Source organism: Somniosus microcephalus, chromosome 8, assembly GCF_052327205.1.
Source record: "Somniosus microcephalus isolate GS21.2 chromosome 8, FLI_Smic_1.0, whole genome shotgun sequence".
NCBI lineage: Eukaryota > Metazoa > Chordata > Chondrichthyes > Squaliformes > Somniosidae > Somniosus > Somniosus microcephalus.
In genome coordinates this window covers 107,204,574-107,225,842 of record NC_140994.1, presented here as the reverse complement: position 1 = coordinate 107,225,842, position 21,269 = coordinate 107,204,574, and the positions used below count along the sequence as shown (strand labels likewise).

General features: G+C 47.6%; 1 long non-coding RNA gene across 1 annotated transcript in view; it reads left to right on the top strand.

The window, feature by feature from the left end:
- LOC147113746 (uncharacterized) overlaps positions 1-21,269 on the top strand; it is a 119,105-nt gene that overhangs the window by 1,064 nt on the left and 96,772 nt on the right. The window lies entirely within an intron of this gene.

The following is a 21,269-nucleotide window of genomic DNA, read 5'->3' as shown; positions in this document are numbered from 1 at the left end:
TCAAATACGTAAAGAATTGGAAAAGCTAGAACTGGCCATAAAAGATTACCAAAACCCGTTAGACTCCCTAATAACTGAAAAAGAGCTATTTGAAAAATTCAAGGACCTGCGACCAAGAAAAGCTTGCGGTGCAGATGGCATCCTAAACGAGATGATTGAACACACTGACGATAAAATGAAATGGGCTATCCTAAAACTCTTCAACTTGGTTCTGAGTGTCGGTTACTTCCTTGATATCTGGAACAAAGGACTCATAACGCCCATATACAAAAGTGGAGACAAAGTTGACCCAAATAACTATCGAGGCATCTGTGTGAACAGTAACCTGGGGAAGGTATTCTGTAGTATCATAAACCAAAGACTTATAGACTTCCTTGAGGAGCACAATGTCTTGAGTAAAAGCCAAATTGGATTCTTACCAAATTATAGAACATTGGATCATATTTTCACCCTACACACCCTAATTGACAAACAAGTTAACCAAAACAAAAGCAAAAATGTTTTGCCTGCTTTATAGATTTCCAGAAGGCTTTCGATTCTATTTGGCACGACAGTCTATTCTTAAAACTTATTGAAAGTGGTATAGGGGGAAAAACATATGATGTAATTAAATCAATGTCTACAAACAATAAATGTGCAGTTAAAATTGGAGACAAACAAACCAAATATTTCTCACGGGCGTGGCGTGGCGCGGCGCAGGGCTCGCCTATCTCACCGACACTCTTTAATATTTACATAAATGAATTGGCAAAACTACTTGAACAATCTACAGCACCTGGCCTCGCCCTATATCAAATCAAATCAAATCAAATCAACTTTTATTGTCATTGTTAGTGCACAAGTGCAGTACAATGAAATGTAGGCTTGCGGCTCCCGAGAGTGTACATTTAGATTAAGACATTTAAACATTCAACATACATTTGGCTTGTAATACATTAACATAAACATAACCATAATAAAGTGCATTGGCAGATGTGCAGGCTTTAGAGTTTATTTGTGGAGTTCAGTAGGAATGACAGCCCTGGGAAAGAAGCTGTTCCTAAATCTGTAGCGTCTCCCAGATGGCAGGAGGGCGAACAGACTGTGGCTGGGGTGGGTAGGGTCTTTGATGATGGACCGTGACCTCCGTAAACAGCGTTTCTGGTATATGTGCTCTATGGTCAGTAGCCAGGTGCTGGTAATGCGTTGGGCAGTTTTGACTACCCGCTGCAGGGCTTTCCGGTCATAGTAGCTACAGCTGCCATACCATACTGTGATACAGTTTGTCAGGATGCTCTCTATTGTGCTCCAAGGTTAAATTCCTCCTCTATGCAGATGACCTGGTTCTGCTCTCACCAACTGAGGAGGGTCTACAGCAGAACCTGGATCTGCTAGAGTCGTTCTGTCAGACCTGGGCCCTGACAATAAACCCCCAAAAAACCAAAGTTCTTGTGTTCCAGCAAAGATTCAGACATCAGGGACCCAGAATAAACTTCACATTAGGAGCAACTAAAATTGAACAAACTACAAATTACACATACTTAGGCTTACAAATCAGTTCTACAGGAAATTTTCATTTGGCTGTGAAGGGCTTTCTATGCCATTAAAAAGTAAATCCAAATAGAAATTCCAATTGGCATTTGGCTCAAAATTTTTAAATCAGTAATTGAACCAATTGCACTCTATGGCAGTGAGGTGTGGGGTTCGCTAACACAACAAGAATTTGCAAAATGGGACAAACACCCAATTGAGATCCTACATGCAGAATTCTGTAAAAGTATCCTCCGGACTCAGAGGAAAACCGCAAACAATGCATGCAGGGCAGAACTAGGCCAATATCCACTACTAATTAATATCCAAAAAAGAGCCATCAAATTTTGGAAACACCTAAAAATGAGCAACCCCCACTGCTATCATTACGAAGCCCTGAAATGCCAAGAGATGATCATAGAGAAGAATACCCTCAGTCAACTAGTCCTGGGACTCAGTGAAGTAACTACTAACACTACTAATAATAATCAGCCCCAGGACAGTGACATCCTAGCACAGAGAATTCAACCCAACACAATTGTCACAAAACAAAAGGAAAAATATTTGACCTATTGGACAGAAACGACAAAAACCCAAAACAAACTCGATTGCTATTTGGCCCTAAACAGACAATACACCATGGCTGAATACCTGACCACGGTAAAAGATAGCAAACTGAGAAAAACCTTGACAATGTACAGACTTAGTGAGCATAGCCTGGCCATCAAAAAAGGCAGACACAGGCAGACCTGGCTGCCAAGAGAGGACAGGATATGCTCTCACTGCAGTCAGGGAGTGGTGGAGACAGAGATGCACTTCCTCACAACTTGTGGAAACTATCAGGACATAAGGGGAACTTCTACCCAAAATTCACAAAATGTATGCCCTGAATTCAAAAATTTGAATGACCACCAAAAACTCCCATACCTATTAGGGGAACAGAGAAATTGCGTAACTTTAGCGGCAAACTATGTTACAGCTTGTCATAAGCAGAGGGACAACCATTAAACCTAAGAAAAGATTATATGCATATTATATGTGTGCATATTTATGTATACAGGGATATATCTGTCTATACACTATGTCTAGATCTGCGTTTACGTGTTCAATCATACATGTTTTTCTGTGCTTTGGCAGCATAAGATGTACCTTGTCATGCCAATAAAGCAAATTGAATTGAATTGAATTGACTGCGTATGAGTGAGAGAGACAGCATGAGAGAGAGAGAGGCAGAGCGTGAGAAAGAGAGAGAGAGAGGCTGAGCGTGAGAAAGAGAGGCAGAGCGTGAGAGAGAGAGAGGCAGAGCGTGAGAGAGAGAGAGAGAGTGGCGGAGCGTGAGAGAGAGAGAGGCGGAGCGTGAGAAAGAGGCAGAGCGTGAGAGAGAGAGAGGGGGAGCGTGAGAGAGAGGGAGAGAGGCGGAGTGTGAGAGAGAGAGGCGGAGCATGAGAGAGCGAGTGGCGGAGCGTGAGAGAGACAGAGGCAGAGTGTGAGAGAGAGAGGCGGAGCGTGAGAGAGCGAGTGGCGGAGCGTGAGAGAGAGAGAGGCGGAGCGTGAGAGAGAGAGGCGGAGCGTGAGAGAGAGAGGCGGAGCGTGAGAGAGAGAGTGGCGGAGCGTGAGAGAGAGAGAGAGGCGGAGCGTGAGAGAGAGAGAGAGAGAGGCGGAGCGTGAGAGAGAGAGCGAGGCGGAGCGTGAGAGAGAAAGAGAGAGAGAGAGAGAGAGGCGGAGCGTGAGAGAGAGAGGCGGAGCGTGAGAGAGAGAGAGAGGCGGAGCGAGAGAGAGAGAGGCGGAGTGTGAGAGAGAGAGAGAGAGAGAGGCGGAGCGTGAGAGAGAGAGAGAGAGGCGGAGCGTGAGAGAGAGAGAGAGAGGCGGAGCGTGAGAGAGAGAGAGAGAGGCGGAGCGTGAGAGAGAGAGAGAGAGAGGCGGAGCGTGAGAGAGAGAGGCGGAGCGTGAGCGAGAGAGAGAGGCGGAGCGTGAGAGAGAGAGAGAGAGAGAGGCGGAGTGAGAGAGAGAGAGAGAGAGAGAGGTGGAGCATGAGAGAGAGAGAGAGAGAGGCGGAGTGTGAGAGAGAGAGAGGCGGAGCGTGAGAGAGAGAGAGAGGCGGAGCGTGAGAGAGAGAGAGAGAGAGAGGCGGAATGTGAGAGAGAGAGAGAGGCGGAGTGTGAGAGAGAGAGAGAGAGGCGGAGTGTGAGAGAGAGAGAGAGAGAGGCGGAGTGTGAGAGAGAGAGAGAGAGGCGGAGCGTGAGAGAGAGAGAGAGGCGGAGTGTGAGAGAGAGAGAGAGAGGGAGAGAGGCGGAGCGTGAGAGAGAGAGCGAGAGAGAGAGAGAGAAGCGGAGTGTGAGAGAGAGAGCGAGAGAGGCGGAGTGTGAGAGAGAGAGAGGCGGAGTGTGAGAGAGAGAGAGAGAGAGAGAGAGGCGGAGTGTGAGAGAGAGAGGCGGAGTGAGAGAGAGAGAGAGAGGCAGCGCGTGAGAGAGAGAGAGAGGCGGAGAGTGAGAGAGAGAGAGAGAGAGGCGGAGTGTGAGAGAGAGAGAGAGAGAGGCGGAGCATGAGAGAGAGAGAGGCGGAGTGTGAGAGAGAGAGAGAGAGACGGAGCGTGAGAGAGAGAGAGAGAGACGGAGCGTGAGAGAGCGAGAGAGAGAGAGAGGCGGAGCGTGAGAGAGAGAGAGAGAGAGAGAGAGGCGGAGCGTGAGAGAGAGAGAGGCGGAGCGTGAGAGAGAGAGAGGCGGAGCGTGAGAGAGAGAGAGAGAGAGAGAGGCGGAGCGAGAGAGAGAGAGAGAGAGAGCCGGAGTGTGAGAGAGAGAGAGAGAGAGACGGAGTGTGAGAGAGAGAGCGAGAGAGACGGAGTGTGAGAGAGAGAGGGAGAGAGGCGGAGTGTGAGAGAGAGAGAGAGAGAGGCGGAGCGTGAGAGAGAGAGAGAGAGAGGCGGAGCGTGAGAGAGAGAGAGAGGCGGAGTGTGAGAGAGAGAGAGAGAGAGACGGAGTGTGAGAGAGAGAGAGAGAGAGAGGCAGAGTGTGAGAGAGAGAGAGAGAGAGGCGGAGCGTGAGAGAGAGAGAGAGGCGGAGCGTGAGAGAGAGAGAGAGGCGGAGCGTGAGAGAGAGAGAGAGAGGCGGAGCGTGAGAGAGAGAGAGAGGCAGAGTGTGAGAGAGAGAGAGAGAGAGAGGCGGAGCGTGAGAGAGAGAGAGAGAGAGGCGGAGCGTGAGAGAGAGAGAGAGAGAGGCGGAGTGAGAGAGAGAGAGAGAGGCGGAGTGTGAGAGAGAGAGAGAGCGAGAGAGAGGCGGAGCGTGAGAGAGAGAGAGAGAGGCGGAGCGTGAGAGAGAGAGAGAGAGAGGCGGAGTGTGAGAGAGAGAGAGAGAGAGAGAGAGGCGGAGCGTGAGAGAGAGAGGCGGCGTGTGAGAGAGAGAGAGAGACGGAGCGTGAGAGAGAGAGAGAGAGAGAGACGGAGCGTGAGAGAGAGAGAGAGAGACGGAGTGTGAGAGAGAGAGAGAGAGAGGCGGAGCGTGAGAGAGAGAGGCGGAGTGTGAGAGAGAGAGAGAGAGAGGCGGAGTGTGAGAGAGAGAGAGAGGCGGAGTGTGAGAGAGAGAGAGAGAGAGGCGGAGCGTGAGAGAGAGAGGCGGAGTGTGAGAGAGAGAGAGAGAGAGGCGGAGTGTGAGAGAGAGAGAGAGGCGGAGCGTGAGAGAGAGAGAGAGAGAGGCGGAGCGTGAGAGAGAGAGAGAGAGGCGGAGTGTGAGAGAGAGAGAGAGAGAGGCGGAGTGTGAGAGAGAGAGAGAGAGAGGCGGAGCGTGAGAGAGAGAGAGCAAGGCGGAGCGAGAGAGAGAGAGAGAGGCGGAGTGTGAAAGAGAGAGAGAGAGGCGGAGCGTGAGAGAGAGAGAGAGGCGGAGTGTGAGAGAGAGAGAGAGAGAGGCGGTGCGTGAGAGAGAGAGAGGCGGAGTGTGAGAGAGAGAGAGAGAGAGAGAGAGAGGCGGAGCGTGAGAGAGAGAGAGAGAGGCGGAGCGTGAGAGAGAGAGAGAGGCGGAGCGTGAGAGAGCGAGAGAGAGGCGGAGCGTGAGAGAGAGAGAGAGAGGCGGAGCGTGAGAGAGAGAGAGAGAGAGAGGCGGAGCGTGAGAGAGAGAGAGAGAGAGGCGGAGCGTGAGAGAGAGAGAGAGAGAGGCGGAGCGTGAGAGAGAGAGAGGCGGAGCGTGAGAGAGAGAGAGAGAGAGGCGGAGCGTGAGAGAGAGAGAGAGAGAGGCGGAGCGTGAGAGAGAGGCGGAGCGTGAGAGAGAGAGAGAGGCGGAGTGTGAGAGAGAGAGAGGCGGAGTGTGAGAGAGAGAGAGAGAGGTGGAGCGTGAGAGAGAGAGAGAGAGGCGGAGCGTGAGAGAGAGAGAGGCGGAGCGTGAGAGAGAGAGAGAGAGAGGCAGAGCGTGAGAGAGAGAGGCGGAGTGTGAGAGAGAGAGAGAGAGAGGCGGAGCGTGAGAGAGAGAGAGAGAGAGAGGCGGAGCGTGAGAGAGAGAGAGAGAGAGGCGGAGCGTGAGAGAGAGAGAGAGAGAGAGAGAGGCGGAGTGTGAGAGAGAGAGAGAGGCGGAGTGTGAGAGAGAGAGAGAGAGAGAGGCGGAGCGTGAGAGAGAGAGAGAGAGAGAGGCGGAGCGTGAGAGAGAGAGAGAGAGAGGCGGAGCGTGAGAGAGAGAGAGAGAGAGAGGCGGAGTATGAGAGAGAGAGAGAGAGAGGCGGAGTGTGAGAGAGAGAGAGAGAGAGTTGGAGCGTGAGAGAGAGAGAGAGAGAGGCGGAGCGTGAGAGAGAGAGAGAGAGGCGGAGTGAGAGAGAGAGAGAGAGGCGGAGCGTGAGAGAGAGAGAGAGAGAGGCGGAGTGTGAGAGAGAGAGAGAGAGACGGAGTGTGAGAGAGAGAGAGAGAGAGAGAGGCGGAGCGTGAGAGAGAGAGAGAGAGGCGGAGCGTGAGAGAGAGAAAGAGTACCTGGAGAGAGCGAGAGCGAGAGGCGCCGCGCAACCGACCGTTCAAAGCAAAACAGCGGCCGGGGGATCGGAGCCAGAACAGCGCAGGAAAACCCGGGAACAGAGAGAGAGAAACCGGGAAGAGAGAGAGAGAACTCCAAAACAGGGAGAGAGAGAGAGCAGAGCCCGAGCAGCAACCGGAGCACGGAGCCTGAAGCCGGAGAAAGGCCCGAGGAACCGGGCCGAGCGAGGCACCGGAGAGAAGGAGAGCGAGCAGCAACAGGAGTAGACCCAGACCGGGAGGAGCGGCCCGAGCCAGTCAAAGAGGCGAGTGGAGAGGTAGGGGTGCCGGATCGGGTCGGGCCTGGAGAGCGAGCAAGCCCAGGGCCTGAAACCCGAGAAACTCCGGGGTCGGAGAAACCCGAGAAACTCCGGGGTCGGAGAAACTCGGACAAACACCGGGCCGGGACAGCACAGCCGAGCCGAGGGGCTGGGGCCAGGGCAGAAGCCCGAAGAGAGCGTTGGGAGCTGAGAGCGCGAAATTTGAACGAAGGGAAACGGCTGAAAGGAGAAAAGGAGAAAAGAGAGGTAACTGCACCTCGAGAGAGAGAGAGACGGAGCGTGAGAGAGAGAGAGGAGAGGAAACACCAGCTGGAGAGAAAAAGCCGGAGAAATAAGTTTTACTTAACTCTAGTTAAAGTTAGTTCGGAAAAAGTTTAAATTTTATTTAAATTTAGCTCGAAAAAAAAACAAACCTGAAAAAAGAACAACAAACCCGCGAGGAAAAGTAATAGAAACCCGAGAGAAACGATAAACTACCCGAACCAACAGCCTGTGAGAAAAAGAGAAAGATAAACCTTTAAGAGCAGCTATATCAAAGATGAACCCCTGAAAAACTCCCAATTTTGGACCTAAAAGTGGGCTAAGGTGGAACACGACACAAAAAAGAGAAAAAAAAAAGTTATCTATCTGAGACAAAAAACAAACGACTACAATGAGCAGGGAAATGATATATCCTGAGCAATGCACAAAAAATAAAGCAAAGGAAAATACAAGTACACAACACTAAAAAATAACCCAGAAATCCTCTACGTGGACTATACCACACACAAAGGGACTAAGCTGAAGAACAACCTCATATTCTACACCGAATACGTCACCTCCTGGAAGGAGATTTTACAAAAACACTACACATACGTCTCCAGTGAAGGTATTGGCAGTGGAGGCAGACTGAAAATATGTAAAGATGGAAACCTAGATAAAGATGACCCCCTGCTAACCATAAGCTACTACAACAAAAATAGAAAGATCATGATACAGGGGAATGTGGAAAATCTGGACACCTTCGAAAAGGAATTCCCCCAGTTGAAAACTAAGGCAGACACAAAGAGGACCAATGGACAGGAAGCAAAAGAGAGTCGAACAGAGGATGAGGAGAGCCAAGTGGAGGAAGAAGAAGAGAGACCAGCAGAGGAAAACACCTCCCTGTCCATCTCCACCCCCCCCACACCTCTCAACGAAAACAAAATGATGAAAGAGAATCTGGCCAAACTAGAGCTTGATCTCAACGAATACAGAGAAACACTGGCCAAGAATTTGAAGGAGGAATTCAAACAGCTAAAAACGGAACACGAGTCCACCATCCACAAGCTGAGAAAGACCATAGAGGAGCAAAGAAATGAGATCAAAGAACTCCGTACTCAACTAAACAAAATGAAGGAGACCGTAGAAAGGCTCAGCAGGCAACACAAACCTCTTAAGGTCCAAAAACCTGAGGACACAAAAACAACACACACAAGGACACAGAACCCACCGGATGCCACCCCACACGAAGACACACCGAAAGCCACAAACCCCGCTCCAACCAGCCCTCAGTCGAGTCATGCCCAGACTACTGCTACCCAGTCCTCACACACAGGAACACAAAAACCGACAGATACCCCCCCAAACGAGGACACACCGAAAGCCCCAGACCCCGCTCCTGCCACACAACATATCCCAGAAACCCAGCCAACAACCAGCCACCAGGCGAGTCCTACCCAGACTACTGTTACCCAGTCTGAAAAATCAGCCCCTCAGGCGGTCCTGCTGACCGACTCCAACGGAAAGTTTCTGGACCCCCAGAGGCTGTTCCCAGACCATCAAGTCCTGAAAAAATGGTGCAGCAACACAGGCCAAGCAATGAAGATCCTGAACAAAGAATCCCTTGGAAGCCCCAAATGGATTGTGATCCACACAGGCACGAACGACCTACGCACCCTACAGGAAGGCACGGCTTGGGCGGTGAGCAGGATGGCAGAAAAGGCCAGCAGGGAATTCCCCGAGGCGCGGATCGTGATCTCCACACTACTGCCCAGAAAGGACACCCCAGCCTATATAATCCACAACACCAACAGGGAGATCGACACGAGATGTTCTGTCCTCCCCAACGTCTCCCTGGCCCATCATCCAAACATCAACACAAGGGACCTCTATGACGAAATACATCTACTCAAACAGCGGATGTGGGTCTTCGCAAGAAACCTCATAAACACTGCCAAAAGACGCAGCCCTCCCACCCCCCCTACCATTGGGAGCCCAAACAGGACCACCAATGTCCCCCACCCCCCTTTACAAAACCGACAACAGAACCGTGCTTTTATACCTGACCCAAGACCCCCCTCTAGACCACAGACTGTAGACCAAGAACTGAGAAAGATCATGACGATGCTGAACAGCCTAATAGAAAGCCGGAGAAATTATTAATATTGTTATCTATCATTATCATTATTGTTATCTTACCAGTATTATTACTATTATTAGATAGATATATGTGCATGCCTCATGAAATTTATACTAAATCATCACTTAGCATTATAGAAAATAGTGTTTCCACACTCATCCCACAAAATAGGTCCATTTTATTTCGTTTTATTGAACTATATAAATGCGTTCTTTCCACATAAGCTGCTGGAATATCCAGGGCCTCCGCTCCTCAACTTTTGGGATGAAGAGTACAGACCCTGAATTCCTAAAAGCTATAAAAGACATTGATATAATTGTGTTAACAGAAACATGGTGCCAAAAGGACATGCCGACCCACTGTCCTCCAATGTACCATGAAATCATTGTGCCCTCAGTAAAGAACACTAAAACACGCAAGGGCAGAACCTCCGGGGGAATATTGGTGTGGTATAAGGGAGAACTGGACAAACACATCTCACCGGTAAAACAGGGGAAATCACACGTATGGCTAAAACTAGATAAAAATATAGGAATAGCAAAAAAAGATGTTTACTTATGTGCGATCTACATACCTCCAATAGATTCGCCATATTTCGAAGAGGAGTTATTTGATACTCTCCACATGGAAATCAGCCATTTCTAGGCCCAAGGAAAGGTGATAATATGTGGGGACCTAAATGCAAGGACCGGTTGTGAACCTGACTTCATAGACCCACAGGGAAACAACCATGTGTTTGGCCAGACCCCTTTAGATGTCACACCAGCCATCGCAAATCGGAACAACCTTGATCGTGAAATAAATAAAAGCGGTAGGGAGGTAGTGCAACTCTGCCGAGCCTTAGGCCTGTACATAGTTAATGGTAGGTTCAGAGGGGACTCCCTAGGGAGACTCACATACTCCTCAACTCTTGGGTCTAGTGTGGTGGACTATACAATCACTGACCTGGACCCCTGCGATATCAACGCATTCACTGTCAGGCAGCAATCCCCCCTCTCAGACCATAACCAAATAAATGTGTACCTTAAACTTTCTGCCCAAACTACAGACACAAAAAAGGAACACAGTAAGCTACATAAAATAAACCAGACATACAGATGGGCCCCAGACAGTGGAGATAAATTCATCACAGCACTAAATTCACCTGATCTCACAAGTAAAATTTCAAAATTTAAAGAAAATCTATATGAGATCACCAGAGATGGTGTAAACACGGCCATAGAGGATATAAACATGATCTTCCATGAGGCAGCTGTAAAAGCCGACCTCGTGAAACAGAAGAGGAAGCATCAAAAAAGACAAAATAAAAATATGAAATGGTTTGACCACGAATGCAAAAATGCCAGAAAAGACCTGAGAAAAATATCAAACCAAAAGCATCGGCAACCAAACAATCCGGACCTACGTACTAGATACAATGAAACCCTCAAAAGATATAAACACACCATTAGGAACAAAACACAAAACTATACCCACAAAATACTCGAAGAAATTGAAAACTCCACCAATCCAAAACAATTCTGGGAAATGTGGAATAACCTGAGTACAACACAATTGCAAGCATTACCAATCCAAGATGGCGACATCTGGAGAACACATTTTGAAAACCTCTACAAAGACATCCCAAAAAACAAAACAAACCCAAGTCAACATCAGGTCACAGAAAAACTCCACACATTAGAAGCAACAATTAAAGACAACCAAAACCCTCTAGACTCCCCAATCACATGGAAAGAACTGGCCACAAAAACAAAATCTCTCCACCTAAAGAAAGCCTGTGGCCCAGACAACATCAAAAATGAAATGCTAAAGTTCAGTAATATGGAGATGCAGGGTGCGATACTCAAACTATTCAACATCATATTACGCTCAGGCTGTTTTCCCGATATCTGGTGCCAAGGACTAATCTCCCCCATATATAAAAGTGGAAACAAATCAGACCCAAATAACTACCGCGGCATCTGTGTCAACAGTTGTCTAGGGAAGTTATTCTGCAGTATTCTAAATAGTAGATTACTTGATTTTCTTAACAAACATAATATCCTCAGAAAAAACCAAATAGGCTTTCTTCCAAAACACCGCACCGCCGACCATATCTATACCCTTCACACCCTCATCGAAAAACATAAACACCAAACAAAAAATGGGAAAATATTCGCCTGTTTCATCGACTTCAAGAAAGCCTTTGACTCTATATGGCACGAAGGGCTCTATTATAAACTTCTTCAGTGTGGAATAGGGGGCAAAGTCTATGACCTTATTAAATCAATGTATCTGAAAAACAAATGCGGGGTCAAAATTGGAGACAAACGCACCGATTTCTTCACCCAGAGAAAAGGCGTCCGGCAGGGCTGCAATTTGAGCCCGACCCTGTTCAACATATACATAAATGAATTAGCAGACATGCTGGAGCAAAGCGAGTCACCAGGTCTCCGTCTCCTAGATGGAGAAGTGAAGTCCCTGTTCTATGCGGACGACCTGGTTCTGCTGTCTCCCACAGAACAGGGATTACAGCAACAACTAGACCTACTCGACAAATACTGCCAAAATTGGGCTCTAACAGTAAATCTAAAGAAAACCAACATCATGATTTTTCAGAAAAGACCCAGATGTCAGGAAAACAAATACCAGTTTACCCTCAGTGATACCACTATAGGACACACTATGAGCTACACCTACCTTGGTCTAACTATTACAGCATCAGGGAGCTTCAGCATAGCAGTGAATGCACAAAAAGAAAAAGCCCGAAGAGCCCTATATGCAATAAAAAGAAAATTCTACAACATCCAAATCCCAATCAAAATCTGGCTCAAAATTTTTGACAGCATAATCCTGCCCATTGCACTGTACGGTAGTGAAGTATGGGGCCCGCTAAATCACCAAAGCTACACTAAATGGGAAAAACACACAATAGAAGCCCTACATGCAGAATTCTGCCGAAGCATCCTTCGCACCCAAAGAAAAACGCCAACAAATGCATGCAGAGCCGAACTAGGCAGATACCCACTGATAATAAACATCCAAAAACGAGCACTAAACTTCCTAAATCACCTCAAATCTAGCTCCCCAGACACCCTTCATTTCAAAGCCTTTCAGACCCAAGAGCTAAACCCAGAAAAGAGTCCCCTGAGTCAGCTGCTACTGAAACTAAGTACTCAGCCGGACCCTGACCAGCCCCAGACCAACACAGCCGTCCAAACACCAATCCGAGTGAACCAAATCATTAAAAAATGCAAAGAAACCTACCTGGAACATTGGAACAAAATAACCGAAAGCCAAAGCAGATTAGAATGTTACCGGGCCCTAAAAAGAGAATATAAACTGGCAGACTACCTCACGACCATCAGAGACACAAAACAGAGACAGACCCTCACCAGGTACAGACTAAGCGACCACCAACTGGAAATTGAAAAAGGCAGATACAAGAAATCCTGGCAGCCTAGAGAGAATAGAATATGCGATCAATGTCTGGCTGGCGAGGTTGAAACAGAAATGCATTTCCTCCTAAAATGCGAAAAATTCAACACATCAAGAAACATATTATTCAACAAGCTAAGCCAAACAACCCCAGATTTCAAGGAATTGGATGATCTGTCAAAATTGAGATTAGTCCTAGGAGAAGGAGACAGACCATACCTTGGGGCTAAATATGTAACAACATGTCACAACCTGAGGACTGTTTAAAAGTAAGACTGTTTAAAATTAATATTGAACGTACCAAATGAAGTAGAAAGACTGTTTAAAATTAATATTGTTTAAAAGTAATATTGTATATACCCAACAAATGTCAAATCGATTGACACCTACAGAATGTTGGAAAACTGTACCTTTTTGCTATGTAAGCTTTGGCAATATGGTTCTCTGTAAACTTTCATGCCAATAAAGCATTTGAACTGAACTGAACTGAACTGAAAGAGAGAGGCGGAGCGTGAGAGAGAGAGAGAGAGAGGCGGAGCGTGAGAGAGAGAGAGAGAGAGAGAGAGAGACGGAGTGTGAGAGAGAGAGAGAGAGAGAGAGGCGGAGCGTGAGAGAGAGGAGAGGGAGGCGGAGCGTGAGAGAGAGAGAGGCGGAGTGAGAGAGAGAGAGAGAGAGGCGGAGTGTGAGAGAGAGAGAGAGAGGCGGAGTGTGAGAGAGAGAGAGAGAGGCGGAGCGTGAGAGAGAGAGAGAGGGAGTGTGAGAGAGAGAGAGAGACGGAGTGTGAGAGAGAGAGAGAGAGAGAGAGAGGCGGAGCGTGAGAGAGAGAGAGAGAGAGAGAGAGAGGCGGAGCGTGAGAGAGAGAGAGAGAGAGAGAGAGAGGCGGAGCGTGAGAGAGAGAGAGAGAGAGAGACGGAGTGTGAGAGAGCGAGAGAGAGAGAGAGGCGGAGCGTGAGAGAGAGAGAGAGAGAGGCGGAGCGTGAGAGAGAGAGAGAGAGAGAGGCGGAGTGTGAGAGAGAGCGAGAGAGGCGGAGTGTGAGAGAGAGAGAGAGAGAGAGGCAGAGCGTGAGAGAGAGAGAGAGAGGCGGAGCGTGAGAGAGAGAGAGGCAGAGCGTGAGAGAGAGAGAGAGAGAGAGGCGGAGCGTGAGAGAGAGAGAGAGGCGGAGCGTGAGAGAGAGAGAGGCGGAGTGTGAGAGAGAGAGAGAGAGGCGGAGTGTGAGAGAGAGAGAGAGAGGCGGAGCGTGAGAGAGAGAGAGAGAGAGAGAGAGAGAGGCGGAGCGTGAGAGAGAGAGAGAGAGAGAGGCGGAGCGTGAGAGAGAGAGAGAGGCGGAGCGTGTGAGAGAGAGAGGCGGAGCGTGTGAGAGAGAGAGAGAGAGGCGGAGTGTGAGAGAGAGAGAGAGAGAGGCGGAGCGTGAGAGAGAGAGAGAGAGGCGGAGCGTGAGAGAGAGAGAGAGGCGGAGCGTGAGAGAGAGAGAGGCGGAGCGTGAGAGAGAGAGAGAGAGAGGCGGAGCGTGAGAGAGAGACAGAGAGAGGCGGAGCGTGAGAGAGAGGGAGAGGCGGGAGCGTGAGAGAGAGAGAGGCGGAGCGTGAGAGAGAGAGAGAGAGAGAGAGAGGCGGAGCGTGAGACAGAGAGAGAGGCGGAGTGTGAGAGAGAGAGGCGGAGCGTGAGAGAGAGAGAGAGAGAGAGAGAGAGGCGGAGTGTGAGAGAGAGAGAGAGAGAGGCGGAGCGTGAGAGAGAGAGAGAGAGAGAGACGGAGCGTGAGAGAGAGAGAGAGAGAGTTGTGAAACAGAAGAGGAAGCGTCACAAAAGACAAAATAAAAATAAGAAATGGTTTGACCACGAATGCAAAAATGCCAGAAAAGACCTGAGAAAAATATCAAACCAAAAGCATCGCCAACCAAACAATCCGGACCTACGTACTAGATACAATGAAACCCTCAAAAGATATAAACACACCATTCGGAACAAAACACAAAACTATACCCACAAAATACTCGAAGAAATTGAAAACTCCACCAATCCAAAACAATTCTGGGAAATGTGGAATAACCTGAGTACAACACAATTGCAAGCATTACCAATCCAAGATGGCGACATCTGGAGAACACATTTTGAAAACCTCTACAAAGACATCCCAATAAACGAAACAAACCCAAGTCAACATCAGGTCACAGAAAAACTCCACACATTAGAAGCAACAATTAAAGACAACCAAAACCCTCTAGACTCCCCAATCACATGGAAAGAACTGGCCACAAAAACAAAATCTCTCCACCTAAAGAAAGCCTGTGGCCCAGACAACATCAAAAATGAAATGCTCAAGTTCAGCAATATGGAAATTATTCAACATCATATTACGTTCAGGCTGTTTTCCCGATATCTGGTGCCAAGGACTAATCTCCCCCATATATAAAAGTGGAAACAAATCAGACCCAAATTACTATCTGTGTCAACAGTTGTCTAGGGAAGTTATTCTGCAGTATTCTAAATAGTAGATTACTTGATTTTCTTAACAAACCTAATATCCTCAGAAAAAACCAAATAGGTTTTCTTCCAAAACACCGCACCGCCGATCATATCTATACCCTTCACACCCTCATTGAAAAACATATACACCAAACAAAAAATGGGAAAATATTCGCCTGTTTCATCGACTTCAAGAAAGCCTTTGACTCTATATGGCACGAAGGGCTCTATTATAAACTTCTTCAGTGTGGAATAGGGGGCAAAGTCTATGACCTTATTAAATCAATGTATCTGAAAAACAAATGCGGGGTCAAAATTGGAGACAAACGCACCGATTTCTTCACCCAGAGAAGAGGCGTCCGGCAGGGCTGCAATTTGAGCCCGACCCTGTTCAACATATACATAAATGAATTAGCAGACATGCTGGAGCAAAGCGAGTCACCAGGCCTCCGTCTCCTGGATGGAGAAGTGAAATCCCTGTTCTATGCGGACGACCTGGTTCTGCTGTCTCCCACAGAACAGGGATTACAGCAACAACTAGACCTACTCGACAAATACTGCCAAAATTGGGCTCTAACAGTAAATCTAAAGAAAACCAACATCATGATTTTTCAAAAAAGGCCCAGATGTCAGGAAAACAAATACCAGTTTACCCTCAGTGATACCACTATAGGACACACTATGAGCTACACCTACCTTGGTCTAACTATTACAGCATCAGGGAGCTTCAGCATAGCAGTGAATGCACTAAAAGAAAAAAGCCCGAAGAGCCCTATATGCAATAAAAAGAAAATTCTACAACATCCAAATCCCAATCAAAATCTGGCTCAAAATATTTGACAGCATAATCCTGCCCATTGCACTGTACGGTAGTGAAGTATGGGGCCCGCTAAATCACCAAAGCTACACTAAATGGGAAAAACACACAATAGAAGCCCTACATGCAGAATTCTGCCGAAGCATCCTTCGCACCCAAAGAAAAACGCCAACAAATGCATGCAGAGCCGAACTAGGTAGATACCCACTGATAATAAACATCCAAAAACGAGCACTAAACTTCCTAAATCACCTCAAATCTAGCTCCCCAGACACCCTTCATTTCAAAGCCTTTCAGACCCAAGAGCTAAACCCAGAAAAGAGTCCCCTGAGTCAGCTGCTACTGAAACTAAGTACTCAGCCAGACCCTGACCAGCCCCAGACCAACACAGCCGTCCAAACATCAATCCGAGTGAACCAAATCTTTAAACAATGCAAAGAAACCTACCTGGGGAACATTGGAACCAAAATAACCGAAAGCCAAAGCAGATTAGAATGTTACCGGGCCCTAAAAAGAGAATATAAACTGGCAGACTACCTCACGACCATCAGAGACACAAAACAGAGACAGACCCTCACCAGGTACAGACTAAGCGACCACCAACTGGAAATTGAAAAAGGCAGATACAAGAAATCCTGGCAGCCTAGAGAGAATAGAATATGCGATCAATGTCTGGCCGGCGAGGTTGAAACAGAGATGCATTTCCTCCTAAAATGCGAAAAATTCAACACATCAAGAAACATATATTATTCAACAAGCTAAGCCAAACAACCCCAGATTTCAAGGAATTGGATGATCTGTCAAAATTGAGATTAGTCCTAGGAGAAGGAGGACAGACCATACCTTGGGGCCAAATATGTAACAACATGTCACAACCTGAGGACTGTTTAAAATTAAGACTGTTTAAAATTAATATTGAACGTACCAAATGAAGTACAAAGACTGTTTAAAAATTAATATTGTTTCAAAGTAATATTGTATGTACCCAACAAATGTCAAATCGATTGACACCTACAGAATGTTGGAAAACTGTACCTTTTTGCTATGTAAGCTTTGGCAATATGGTTCTCTGTAAACTTTCATGCCAATAAAGCATTTGAATTGAATTGAATTGAATTGAGAGAGGCGGAGTGTGAGAGAGAGAGAGGCGGAATGTGAGAGAGAGAGAGAGAGGCGGAGTGAGAGAGAGAGGCGGAGTGTGAGAGAGAGAGAGAGAGAGGCGGAGTGTGAGAGAGAGAGAGAGAGAGAGGCGGAGCGCGAGAGAGAGAGAGGCGGAGCGTGAGAGAGAGAGAGAGAGGCGGAGCGTGAGAGAGAGAGAGAGAGGCGGAGCGTGAGAGAGAGAGAGAGAGAGAGGCGGAGTGTGAGAGAGAGAGAGAGAGAGGCGGAGCGTGAGAGAGAGAGAGAGAGAGAGGCGGAGTGTGAGAGAGAGAGAGAGAGGCAGAGAGTGAGAGAGAGAGGCGGAGTGTGAGAGAGCGAGAGAGAGGCGGCGCGTGAGAGAGAGAGAGAGAGAGAGGCGGAGAGTGAGAGAGAGAGGCGGAGTGTGAGAGAGAGAGAGAGAGAGAGGCGGAGCATGAGAGAGAGAGAGAGAGAGGTGGAGTGTGAGAGAGAGAGAGAGAGAGGCGGAGTGTGAGAGAGAGAGAGAGAGAGAGGCGGAGCGTGAGAGAGAGGCGGAGTGTGAGAGAGAGAGAGAGAGAGGCGGAGCGTGAGAGAGAGAGAGAGAGAGAGAGGCGGAGTGTGAGAGAGAGAGAGAGGCGGAGTGTGAGAGAGAGAGAGGCGGAGCGTGAGAGAGAGAGAGAGAGGCGGAGCGTGAGAGAGAGAGAGAGAGAGAGAGGCGGAGCGAGAGAGAGAGAGAGAGAGAGAGACAGAGTGTGAGAGAGAGAGAGAGAGAGGGATGGAGTGTGAGAGAGAGGGAGAGAGGCGGAGTGTGAGAGAGAGAGAGAGAGAGAGAGAGAGGCGGAGCGTGAGAGAGAGAGAGAGAGGCGGAGCGTGAGAGAGAGAGAGAGAGAGAGAGGCGGAGCGTGAGAGAGAGAGAGAGAGAGAGGCGGAGCGTGAGAGAGAGAGAGAGAGAGGCGGAGCGTGAGAGAGAGAGAGAGAGAGAGGCGGAGCGTGAGAGAGAGGGAGAGAGTGAGGCGGAGCGTGAGAGAGAGAGAGGCGGAGCGTGAGAGAGAGAGAGAGAGAGAGGCGGAGCATGAGAGAGAGAGGCGGAGCGTGAGAGAGAGAGAGAGAGGAGCGTGAGAGGAGAGAGAGAGAGAGAGAGGCGGAGCGTGAGAGAGAGAGAGAGAGAGGCGGAGCGTGAGAGAGAGAGAGAGGCGGAGTGTGAGAGAGAGGCGGAGCGTGAGAGAGAGAGAGAGAGAGGCGGAGCGTGAGAGAGAGAGAGAGAGGCGGAGCGTGAGAGAGAGGAGAGGCGGAGCGTGAGAGAGAGAGAGAGAGGCGGAGTGTGAGAGAGAGAGAGAGAGAGAGACGGAGTATGAGAGAGAGAGAGAGAGAGAGGCGGAGTGTGAGAGAGAGAGAGAGGCGGAGCGTGAGAGAGAGAGAGAGAGAGGCGGAGCGTGAGAGAGAGAGAGAGGCGGAGCGTGAGAGAGAGAGAGGCGGAGCGTGAGAGAGAGAGAGAGAGGCGGAGCGTGAGAGAGAGAGAGAGAGAGGGCGGAGCGTGAGAGATAGAGAGAGAGAGGCGGAGTGTGAGAGAGAGAGAGAGGCGGAGCGTGAGAGAGAGAGAGAGAGAAAGATCATGACGATGCTGAACAGCCTGATAGAAAGCCGGAGAAATTATTAATATTGTTATTTATGATTATCTTTATTGTTATCTTATCAGTATTATTACTATTATTAGATAGATATATGTGCATGCCGCATGAAATTTATACTAAATCATCATTTAGCATTATAGAAAATAGTGTTCCCACACTCATCCCACAAAATAGGTCCATTTTATTTCGTTTTATTGAACTATATAAATGCGTTCTTTCCACATAAGCTGCTGGAATATCCAGGGCCTCCGCTCCTCAACTTTTGGGATGAAGAGTACAGACCCTGAATTCCTAAAAGCTATAAAAGACATTGATATAATTGTGTTAACAGAAACATGGTGCCAAAAGGACGTGCCGACCCACTGTCCTCCAATGTACCATGAAATCATTGTGCCCTCAGTAAAGAACACTAAAACACGCAAGGGCAGAACCTCCGGGGGAATATTGGTGTGGTATAAGGGAGAACTGGACAAACACATCTCACCGGTAAAACAGGGGAAATCACACGTATGGCTAAAACTAGATAAAAATATAGGAATATCAAAAAAAGATGTTTACTTATGTGCGATCTACATACCTCCAATAGAATCGCCATATTTCGAAGAGGAGTTATTTGATACTCTCCACATGGAAATTAGCCATTTCCAGGCCCAAGGAAAGGTGATAATATGTGGGGACCTAAATGCAAGGACCGGTTGTGAACCTGACTTCATAGACCCACAGGGAAACAACCATGTGTTTGGCCAGACCCCTTTAGATGTCACACCAGCCATCGCAAATCGGAACAACCTTGATCGTGAAATAAATAAAAGCGGTAGGGAGGTAGTGCAACTCTGCCGAGCCTTAGGCCTGTACATAGTTAACGGTAGGTTCAGAGGGGACTCCCTAGGGAGACTCACATACTCCTCAACTCTTGGGTCTAGTGTGGTGGACTATACAATCACTGACCTGGACCCCTGCGATATCAACTCATTCACTGTCAGGCAGCAATCCCCCCTCTCAGACCATAACCAAATAAATATGTACCTTAAACTTTCTGCCCAAACTACAGACACCAAAAAGGAACCCAGTAAGCTCCATAAAATAAACCAGACATACAGATGGGCCCCAGACAGTGGAGAAAAATTCATCACAGCACTAAAGTCACCTGATCTCACAAGTAAAATATCAAAATTTAAAGAAAACCCATACGAGATCACCAGAGATGGTGTAAACATGGCCATAGAGGATATAAATATGATCTTCCATGAGGCAGCTGTAAAAGCCGACCTTGTGAAACAGAAGAGGAAGCGTCACAAAAGACAAAATAAAAATAAGAAATGGTTTGACCACGAATGCAAAAATGCCAGAAAAGACCTGAGAAAAATATCAAACCAAAAGCATCGCCAACCAAACAATCCGGACCTACGTACTAGATACAATGAAACCCTCAAAAGATATAAACACACCATTAGGAACAAAACACAAAACTATACCCACAAAATACTCGAAGAAATTGTAAACTCCACCAATCCAAAACAATTCTGGGAAATGTGGAATAACCTGAGTACAACACAATTGCAAGCATTACCAATCCAAGATGGCGACATCTGGAGAACATATTTTGAAAACCTCTACAAAGACATCCCAATAAACGAAACAAACCCAAGTCAACATCAGGTCACAGAAAAACTCCACACATTAGAAGCAACAATTAAAGACAACCAAAACCCTCTAGACTCCCCAATCACATGGAAAGAACTGGCCACAAAAACAAAATCTCTCCACCTAAAGAAAGCCTGTGGCCCAGACAACATCAAAAATGAAATGCTCAAGTTCAGCAATATGGAGATGCAGGGTGCGGTACTCAAATTATTCAACATCATATTACGTTCAGGCTGTTTTCCCGATATCTGGTGCCAAGGACTAATCTCCCCCATATATAAAAGTGGAAACAAATCAGACCCAAATAACTACCGCGGCATCTGTGTCAACAGTTGTCTAGGGAAGTTATTCTGCAGTATTCTAAATAGTAGATTACTTGATTTTCTTAACAAACATAATATCCTCAGAAAAAACCAAATAGGCTTTCTTCCAAAACACCGCACCGCCGACCGTATCTATACCCTTCACACCCTCATTGAAAAACATATACACCAAACAAAAAATGGGAAAATATTCGCCTGTTTCATCGACTTCAAGAAAGCCTTTGACTCTATATGGCACGAAGGGCTCTATTATAAACTTCTTCAGTGTGGAATAGGGGGCAAAGTCTATGACCTTATTAAATCAATGTATCTGAAAAACAAATGCGGGGTCAAAATTGGAGACAAACGCACCGATTTCTTCACCCAGAGAAGAGGCGTCCGGCAGGGCTGCAATTTGAGCCCGACCCTGTTCAACATATACATAAATGAATTAGCAGACATGCTGGAGCAAAGCGAGTCACCAGGTCTCCGTCTCCTAGATGGAGAAGTGAAATCCCTGTTCTATGCGGACGACCTGGTTCTGCTGTCTCCCACAGAACAGGGATTACAGCAACAACTAGACCTACTCGACAAATACTGCCAAAATTGGGCTCTAACAGTAAATCTAAAGAAAACCAACATCATGATTTTTCAAAAAAGGCCCAGATGTCAGGAAAACAAATACCAGTTTACCCTCAGTGATACCACTATAGGACACACTATGAGC